Genomic DNA, 10,603 nt, shown 5'->3' with positions numbered 1-10,603 from the left:
TAAAGGACTCATTATCTGAGCGAAATTATTGATAAACTTTGAATAATAATTTACCATGCCTATGAAAGCTCTAAGCTGTGATAGGTTTTCCGGAGCCGGTGCAAACAATACACTCGCAACTCTATCATTGTTTTTGCTCAGTCCTATCCTGTCAATTGAAAATCCTAGGTAACAAATTTTGGATTTAAAGAACTCACATTTCTTGTCATTTAATTTAAGTCCAACTGATTTCAGTTTTCTAAGTACAGCTTTTAGGTTTGAAATATGTTCTTGAAGATCTCGTCCTGTAACTGTTATGTCATCTTGATAAACCACAACTCCTCGCATACCCTGAAACAACCCTTCCATTGTTTTTTGAAAAATAGCTGCTGCAGTTTTTATACCAAATGGTAAGCGTTTAACTTTCAATAGTCCAATATGTGTGCTCCAAGTACACAAATTTTGAGATTGCTCATCTAAATTTAGCTGATTGTAAGCATTTGACAGGTCTAGTTTTGAATACAGTGTACCCCCTTCAAGCGCTGCAAAAATGTCGTCTATTCGAGGTAGTGGATACTTTACGTCGACTAAAGACCGGTTTAATGTAACCTTATAGTCACCACAAAGGTACCAAAGGTGTTGCCCATTCAGAACTAACAACTTGCTCTAAAATTCCATCATCTATGAATTTTCGTAACTGCACTTCAATCTTTTCTTTCCATGCTAATGGTACTGACCTAGGCTTGAAAAATATTGGTTTTGCATCTTCTTTTAATAGTAACGATATTCGTAGTATATGAACCTAAACGAGGCTCAAAAACTTCAGCAAACTCCGAATTAATCTGTTCTGTAATTACAGAATTTGGTTCATTTACGTACACATTGTTCACCTGCATTAACTCAAAATTAAAAGCTCTCAAAAATGTTCTACCTAGCAAAGGTGGACTCACTGCATTGGTTACAACAACAACAATTTGTTTTTTTAGACCTCGATATTCGATCGTTGCATCGTACTCACCAATAACTTTGATTGAATCTCTATTGTAATCTACATATGGAACTAGACATTTTCTAAGTGGTCTGCTGGTATTTAAGCTTTCGTAAAATGTTTTTGGAACCAATGTGCACGGTGCACCAGTGTCGCAAGCAATTTTCGTTATGTTTCCATCAATTTTTACAGGTAAATAATATACTCCACTAGTTGAGGTTGTATCAACGCTATAGATAGAAAAGTTATAATTATCATTATCAAAATTATTATCAGAATAGGTGTCATGTTTTGTTTGAGATACATAATTTACGGATTTTTTTGATTTATTTTTACAAATGCTCGCCAAGTGACCTATTTTTCCACAGCTGTGACATTTGCATGCCTTATACTTGCAATTGTTTGAGTTATGATTTCGCCAGCCACAGTGTGTGCATGGCTGCTGCTTCTTTTCTCTGCCAGCGTCGCAGTCGTTTTCGCCGTCGCCGTCACCGTCGCTTCTGCCGCCTCTGTAACTCACGTTTCGGTTGCCCTTGAAATGACTTCTGCCGTTGCTCTTTGCTTGATCTCTGTTCTCGCCTCTTTGCCTCTGCCATTGACTAGTCCCGTTCTTTTGATGCATGTAGTTGACGTTGTGTTCTGTCTTCCTTGTGCTGATCTTCGTCTCCATGATCATCGCCTTCTTGAGTGCATCAGCCAGAGTTAGATTTTCGTCTTCTTCACATATTCTTTCATATATAGGGTTGGGAAGGCTCATCACAAATTGGTTTAATACAAACGCTTCCAGATTTGAGCCAAATTTGCATTCCAATGCCAATTGTTTAACTCGAGCATACCACTCCGCTACAGTCTCATCTTCACTTTTTGTGGACATGTGAAATTTTTTTCTTTCTCTGAATATGAGTGTAGGTGGTGTGTAGTGTGTTTTTAAAATTTCACATAATTCTTTGTATGCTTTTGATACGGGTGATACCGGATTGCACAAACTATGTAGTACAGTGTAAGCCGCTGTACCGATCGACTTCAACAAAACTGCCTTTTTTGTGTTTTCCTCTTTCACATTCAATTCGCACAAATGTATGTCGAATTTTTCCTTCCAAATGCAGAACGTTTCTTGGTGTGGCGAAAACTCAGCAATTGTTGCCATTTGATGGTTGGTTGGTTGTTGCTTCATTTTTCGTCATGTTGCTATTCATATATTATATGCACTTTTAACATGTGTATGTATATTAATACGTTTTATTTTATGCTCGTCGCCAATTATGTAGTGTATTGACACTCAGACTTAAGCACGCGTTGTCTTCAAGATTCTCTTTTATTCTATATCCCTTGGATGGTGTGACCGTATATAGATATTAATATAATACCTAACAGTTATTTAGCGGCAGACGAACTGCATACTCCGGATGGCAACCGTGAAAGGTGGCTTACGAAATGTGCTTCGAAATCGTCTTCTTCTTTGGTATTCAACCCAGCCTCCTCACAATTCTCGACTTCCCAAAACATACGAAGAGTTTTATCCAACCTTGCTTCCATCTTAGCTATCGAATCTGGACAATTGTGCGTAGCCAAAAGCGCCGAGCTTGATACCTTCTGTCCACCGCCAGATACGATCCACCCAAGCCGGGTCTTGTCAAGAAGAGGCAGTCCATCGGTGAGTTTGATTTGCCCTACGAAGAGGAGATCATAAAAAACGCTCGCCCCAATGAGAAGATCAACCCGTTGAGGATTGAAAAATGCTGGATCAGCGAGCTGAATGTTAGATGAAATACGCCAATCGGATACATTTACTGTCATACTTGGTTGAGAATCGGTAATCGTGGGGGCGATGAGAGCAGTAAGTGTAGTTTTGTAAGCAGAGGTGCGAGAATGCATACAAATGCTTATGGTGGATCCCTCAGTAGAAACGCTGGTATCGCCCAGCCCAGACACAAGTGCAGACGATTGAGTTCTCCTAAGCTGAAGCTGCTGGGCGAACCTGGATGTGACGAGATGCAGCTGCGATCCTGAATCTAAGATGGCACGACAAGGAACTAAAACGCCAGACCGATTCTTTACGAGAACCACGTAGCCAGAAGCACGACATCAGAGTGAAGACCTTGGGCAGCAAGAGAGGTAGACGAAGGTAGAGACGAGCTGCTAGCAGAATTTTGAGCAACGGAAAGAGTGTCCGGTTGAACGGCCAGATCGGGAGGAGTAATACCTGGGCAGCCTTGTGTTGTGGGCTGTATACTATCGAAGTGCAACAAACTATGATGCCTACCGCCGCATACTCGACATTTTCCACTATTGCATGCGCGGGTCCGGTGCCCCGGCTTTAGGCAATTGAAGCATAGGGAAAGCTTCTTCACTTCTTTGTGGCGCAGCAACTGTGAGAGATTTCCGAATATCTTGCACGAGTATATTCCATGGCCCGCTGAGTGGCAAAAGACGCATACAGACGGGTCGGCGGAAGAGTTGGAAGCTACAAACGTTTTCTTAACCTGCGTATAGGAATGGTTTTTTCCCACCTGATCGCTACTAGTGTGTGTCGCTGTAGCATATTCCAACCGCTCCATTTTCTGGCAGCGTTGCTGCAAGAATTCGAAGAATTCCTCTGCGGTAGGTATAGCATCCGACGATGTGTGCTCCTCCCATTTGGTTTGCGTCTTCGAATCCAACTTCTGCAGCAGCATGTTGATGACCATTAATCCTGAAATCTCCTCAGCAGTTCCCAATGTCTGCAACGCTCGCATGTGTAAATTGACTGCATCCGAAAACTCCCGAAGCCTTTTAGCAGAAGGCGAGTCTACCCTCTTTAGCCCAAGAATCTTCTTGATGTGTGCCTGGAAAACAAGTCTTTTGTTATTAAAGCGTTTATTAAGTATATCCAGAGCCGCACGATAATTGGCACTGGAGAGCTCTAACGATCGAACCGAATCCAAAGCCGCATCAGCGAGGCAAGAGCGAAGGTGCTGGAATTTCTCGATGTCACTGAGATCCTCATCCGCTTCAATCACCGATTTGAACATTGCCATAAAATCCGAGAACGCGACGTATCCACCAGAAAATTTAAGCACCTTCAGCTCAGGAAGTCGCTGCTTGTGAGCCATGATGATGGTACTATGTCCGGAATGGCTTGGCAGAGTCGTAGAATGGGCAGCGGCGTGTGACTGGCTTTCTTCAACAGCAGCCAGCAACTCAGCTTTCAACGATATGAAAAGAGTATCGAAGATTTCGCGCAGCTCACTCCCAATCTCGTTTTGATCGAGAGCCTCCAACTCATTATGGGCCTTATTAAATTCCTCTCGAATTTCTGCCAACATATCAAGGCGCACCTCGACTTCCGCGGCGGTCAGCTTATCGATTTTATTCCCCGCGAAGGATTCGCCAAGCCTGTGCAATCGATCATATAATGACTGACTTTTACGCTTATACAGACTCAGTCTGGAATCAGCCACCACAATATTTCCGCCCGCGCCTGTATTCGGATCGTTGTCCATGTTAACCGTTGTGCAATTCGACACAACAACGGAAAATGAAATACCGCTTAAGCGACGATGTATACATAGACGCGAGAGCGAGAATGCAAGACACGAAAAGTCAAGAACCGCGGCTGCAGCTGCGCAGAGAATGAGAGATTCGACGCTTAAAGTACCGGAATTTGTCTATAAATATTCCAGCCGCACTCTCACTGAATTTGCACTTTAAACTGTTTTTCAACGTGCACCCAAATGTATTTGTTGGTAGTTAAACTACCCAACAACAAAATATTGTATAAATAATAAGTGTTTTAACGGAACGCGATAAAGCAATGGTTTTATATCACGTGGGGGGTCACCAATGTTTGAGATGCCAAGCTTTTTTGGCACCTATGTATGTATTTCAAAAATAAAAGAGATTTTGGGTTAAAATTTATAATTCGTATTTAATCTTGGTGGCTTAGCGGAAGCCGATTGCTTGCTATTGCCAGATAAACTTTATGCGAGATCGATATGCAACCAATGCGCAGAGGGGTTATCATAGAACTAAACTATAGACGACGGCGTTAGATCAAAGTGATTGCCGAAGTGGCGGCAGCAGATCAAAGTAGTTGCCGAAGTGGCGGCGGCAGAGAGCCCCTTTAGCGGGAGAGCGCAGCAGCTCTGCAGAACGTCAACGTTTTACAACATAGGCGGCTCTCTCTGCTCATACAATAATGTTAAAGTTACGGTTATTCTTCAGCGGCTGGCCCGAACATACTCCCCCCGTTGGGAGCTAGTCTCTCAACAGATTCCTTAAGGGGCAGCAAACATAGCCGAGTGACGGCCCTCCTGATGTTTCCTGAGGATGTCTTCAGGTCAGCGACGCGACACACTCCGTCCTTGCCCAAAACGACATCGACCACTCTAGCCAGTGGCCAACGCATTGGAGGAAGATTTTCGTCCTTCACCAGAACGAGGTCGTTCTTGCAGATGTTTTGCGCGGGGGTACGCCACTTCGCGCGCTCTTGCAAAAGAGTGAGATACTCTTCGCGCCAACGGCTCCAAAATATTTGCTATAGTTGGGTGACCCGCTGCCAGCCATCCAGACGATTGTAGTTCAGCTTCGTTAGGTCAGGCTCGAGGATTTGCTCATGGGGGCCGCCTAAAAGCAGATGAGCAGGAGTCAAAACGTCTAAATCATCAGGATTTTCTGAAAGCGAGAGCAAAGGGCGAGAGTTAACAATTGCAGTGATCTGACAGATCAGAGTGCGCAGCTCGTCGAAGCTAAGCACAGATGGTCCAACTGAGCGGAGAGCGAGGTGGGATGAAACGCCAGTCGATCGAGTCAGCCAAGCAGGATTCGTGGACCTCCTTCATATGCGGTTCGCTCAGACAAAGCTTCTTTAGCTCCAGAAGCTCGTTCTTGGCCCCAACGAAGTTTGTCGCATTGTCCGACCAAATTTGACTTGGCCTTCCTCGAGTGGAAGTAAAACGCTTTAGTGCGCCTAGAAACGATGCGGTGGTCAAATCCTTTACGAGCTCCATGTGTATAGGAGGCCCCTTGATCGGAGGCCTCGTGCGGATTTCTGATCGGTAGAAAAAAGGTCCACAGTAATCTACTCCAGTGACTTCAAAAGCTCGAGATCCATCAAAACGTTCCTTAGATAGCTCTGACTGGATAAGATGGTTGGGAAGCGAGCCTCTCGAGAGAATATCAGCAGGATTTAAAGATGTGGGAACATAGCGCCATTCCATGGCTGCCGTCAACTCCTGAATTGATGCCACTCGATTTGCCACGAAAACTTGAAATTTAGCTGGCTCGTCCCTAATCCAAGATAATGCTGTTGACGAATCCGACCAGCAATAGAACCGACCTGTAAAGATTCCCATGTCCTTTACATTCTGCATGATTTTCGCAAGCAAATGGGCTACACTTAATTCCAGCTTAGGAATCGATATAGTCTTTAGCGGCGCCACTCGCGACTTTGAGCACAAAACGTGGCTCAAAGACTGGGCTTCCCTGGACACGACATACACGCAAGCGCCATATGCTTCCAAGCTGGCATCACAGAATCCGTGAACTTCTGTAGCCACACTAGAACGAAGAACCAAGCGAGGAAATGAGATCCGAGAAATGCTTGCCAAACTATTTCTCAAGTCCATCCAAGTTGAATGCAACGCTGAGGGTAGGCTTTCATCCCAATCCAAATTTTCTCTCCAAAGCTGCTGAAGGAAGATTTTGCACCTGACAATGACTGGATTTATCAATCCAAGAGGGTCGTAGAACCGCGCAATCGTAGATAAAACCGACCGCTTTGATGGCTTTGAGTTTGTGTCCAGTGCGGACAAGGCAAAAAGCAGCTGATCCGAAGCAGGGTCCCACGCTAAGCCGAGAGTTTTGGCAATGTCGCTTCCATCATTAAACTTTAGGAACTTCTCTATGTCATCTTCAGGGGTTCCCTCAAGTACTTCCTGGTGACTGGAGCACCATTTCCTAAGTCTAAAATTACCACGGGACAGTAAAGCTGATGTTTGGTGCATCTTGTCCATGACCTGTGCGACCGAATTACCGCCCGAAATAAGGTCATCCACGTAAAACTCCTGCCGCAGAGCAGCTGAGCCAAGAGGGTAGGACTGGTGCATATGATGCAAATCAATGTACTCCCTCATAAAGGCGGAAAACCGCTCCTTGAGTGTAGGATTACGCTCCAGTTTTCGCTCCAGACTGATGAACCGTCGATAAGCCTGAGCATAAGATTCTCCTAAACGATCAGTATTGTTATTTAGCGGCAGACGAACTGCATACTCCGGATGGCAACCGTGAAAGGTGGCTTACGAAATGTGCTTCACAATCGTCTTCTTCTTTGGTATTCAACCCAGCCTCCACACAATTCTCGACTTCCCAAAACATACGAAGAGTTTTATCCAACCTTGCTTCCATCTCAGCTATCGAATCTGGACAATTGTGCGTAGCCAAAAGCGCCGAGCTTGATACCTTCTGTCCACCGCCAGATACGATCCACCCAAGCCGGGTCTTCTGCAGAAGAGGCAGTCCATCGGTGAGTTTGATTTGCCCTACGCAGAGGAGATCATAAAAAACGCTCGCCCCAATGAGAAGATCAACCCGTTGAGGATTGAAAAATGCTGGATCAGCGAGCTGAATGTTAGATGAAATACGCCAATCGGATACATTTACTGTCATACTTGGTTGAGAATCGGTAATCGTGGGGGCGATGAGAGCAGTTAGTGTAGTTGTGTAAGCAGAGGTGCGAGAATGCATACAAATGCTTATGGTGGATCCCTCAGTAGAAACGCTGGTATCGCCCAGCCCAGACACAAGTGCAGACGATTGAGTTCTCCTAAGCTGAAGCTGCTGGGCGAACCTGGATGTGACGAGATGCAGCTGCGATCCTGAATCTAAGATGGCAACACAAGGAACTAAAACGCCAGACCGATTCTTTACGAGAACCACGTAGCCAGAAGCACGACATCAGAGTGAAGACCTTGGGCAGCAAGAGAGGTAGACGAAGGTAGAGACGAGCTGCTAGCAGAATTTTGAGCAACGGAAAGAGTGTCCGGTTGAACGGCCAGACCGGGAGGAGTAATACCTGGGCAGCCATGTGTTGTGGGCTGTATACTATCGAAGTGCAACAAACTATGATGCCTTCCGCCGCATACTCGACATTTTCCACTATTGCATGCGCGGGTCCGGTGCCCCGGCTTTAGGCAATTGAAGCATAGGGAAAGCTTCTTCACTTCTTTGTCGCGCAGCAACGGTGAGAGATTTCCGAATATCTTGCACGAGTATATTCCATGGCCCGCTGAGTGGCAAAAGACGCATACAGACGGGTCGGCGGAAGAGTTGGAAGCTACAAACGTTTTCTTAACCTGCGTATAGGAATGGTTTTTTCCCACCTGATCGCTACTAGCGTGTGTCGCTGTAGCATATTCCAACCGCTCCATTTTCTGGCAGCGTTGCTGCAAGAATTCGAAGAATTCCTCTGCGGTAGGTATAGCATCCGACGATGTGTGCTCCTCCCATTTGGTTTGCGTCTTCGAATCCAACTTCTGCAGCAGCATGTTGATGACCATGAATCCTGAAATCTCCTCAGCAGTTCCCAATGTCTGCAACGCTCGCATGTGTAAATTGACTGCATCCGAAAACTCCCGAAGCCTTTTAGCAGAAGGCGAGTCTACCCTCTTTAGCCCAAGAATCTTCTTGATGTGTGCCTGGAAAACAAGTCTTTTGTTATTAAAGCGTTTATTAAGTATATCCAGAGCCGCACGATAATTGGCACTGGAGAGCTCTAACGATCGAACCGAATCCAAAGCCGCATCAGCGAGGCAAGAGCGAAGGTGCTGGAATTTCTCGATGTCACTGAGATCCGCATCCGCTTCAATCACCGATTTGAACATTGCCATAAAATACGAGAACTCGACGTATCCACCAGAAAATTTAAGCACCTTCAGCTCAGGAAGTCGCTGCTTGTGAGCCATGATGATGGTACTATGTCCGGAATGGCTTGGCAGAGTCGTAGAATGGGCAGCGGCGTGTGACTGGCTTACTTCAACAGCAGCCAGCAACTCAGCTTTCAACGATATGAAAAGAGTATCGAAGATTTCGCGCAGCTCACTCCCAATCTCGTTTTGATCGAGAGCCTCCAACTCATTATGGGCCTTATTAAATTCCTCTCGAATTTCTGCCAACATATCAAGGCGCACCTCGACTTCCGCGGCGGTCAGCTTATCGATTTTATTCCCCGCGAAGGATTCGCCAAGCCTGTGCAATCGATCATATAATGACTGACTTTTACGCTTATACAGACTCAGTCTGGAATCAGCCACCACAATATTTCCGCCCGCGCCTGTATTCGGATCGTTGTCCATGTTAACCGTTGTGCAATTCGACACAACAACGGAAAATGAAATACCGCTTAAGCGACGATGTATAGACGCGAGAGCGAGAATGCAAGACACGAAAAGTCAAGAACCGCGGCTGCAGCTGCGCAGAGAATGAGAGATTCGACGCTTAAAGTACCGGAATTTGTCTATAAATATTCCAGCCGCACTCTCACTGAATTTACACTTTAAACTGTTTTTCAACGTGCACCCAAATGTATTTGTTGGTAGTTAAACTACCCAACAACAAAATATTGTATAAATAATAAGTGTTTTAACGGAACGCGATTAAGCAATGGTTTTATATCACGTGGGGGGTCACCAATGTTTGAGATGCCAAGCTTTTTTGGCACCTATGTATGTGTTTCAAAAATGAAAAGAGATTTTGGGTTAAAAATTATATTTAATCTTGGTGGCTTAGCGGAAGCCGATTGCTTGCTATTGCCAGATAAACTTTATGCGAGATCGATATGCAACCAATGCGCAGAGGGGTTATCATAGAACTAAACTATAGACGACGGCGTTAGATCAAAGTGATTGCCGAAGTGGCGGCAGCAGATCAAAGTAGTTGCCGAAGTGGCGGCGGCAGAGAGCCCCTTTAGCGGGAGAGCGCAGCAGCTCTGCAGAACGTCAACGTTTTACAACATAGGCGGCTCTCTCTGCTCATACAATAATGTTAAGGTTACGGTTATTCTTCAGCGGCTGGCCCGAACACCATTGATGAATCAATTTTCAACAAATTGGCTAACTTTAAATACTCCACTTTATTTGATATTGACTAAAATAAGGCTTAAGTAAATAAAGTCAAATCAAAAAAAGGTAAGCGGGAAAGAAATGCAACGTATGTAAGTTTGTATAAAATGGTACGTTATTTGAACATTTACTGCTTGTCAACCGGTGTTATGGACATTTGCATACCCTATTTCGATATTGCTTGTAAAAAAACTTGCGTATATGCGTATCATCAAAGACTATGCAATATTGTATAGTCTTTGGTATCATGTATACCTTTCAAAATTAAATTGATTTTATATAACGAAATACAGCAAATATACCTTCAACTCAATTTCGACGTCAATATATACAGAAAAGTATATAATGTATACATAATAATAACCGTAAATGGTCATCCTGTGGTTTACGTTTTTTGTTGAATATATATCGGTATACACTATATACATATATATTATATATGTATATATGAATTCAACTTAACTTTAACCATGGTTTATAACTTACTAGGTATACAATAGAATACCCTTAAAAAGAGAAACGAGTACATATGAGAGTTTCT

This window comes from Drosophila miranda (genome assembly GCF_003369915.1).
Source record: "Drosophila miranda strain MSH22 chromosome Y unlocalized genomic scaffold, D.miranda_PacBio2.1 Contig_Y1_pilon, whole genome shotgun sequence".
Taxonomy (NCBI): Eukaryota; Metazoa; Arthropoda; class Insecta; order Diptera; family Drosophilidae; genus Drosophila; species Drosophila miranda.
Note: the sequence above shows the minus strand (reverse complement) of the source record.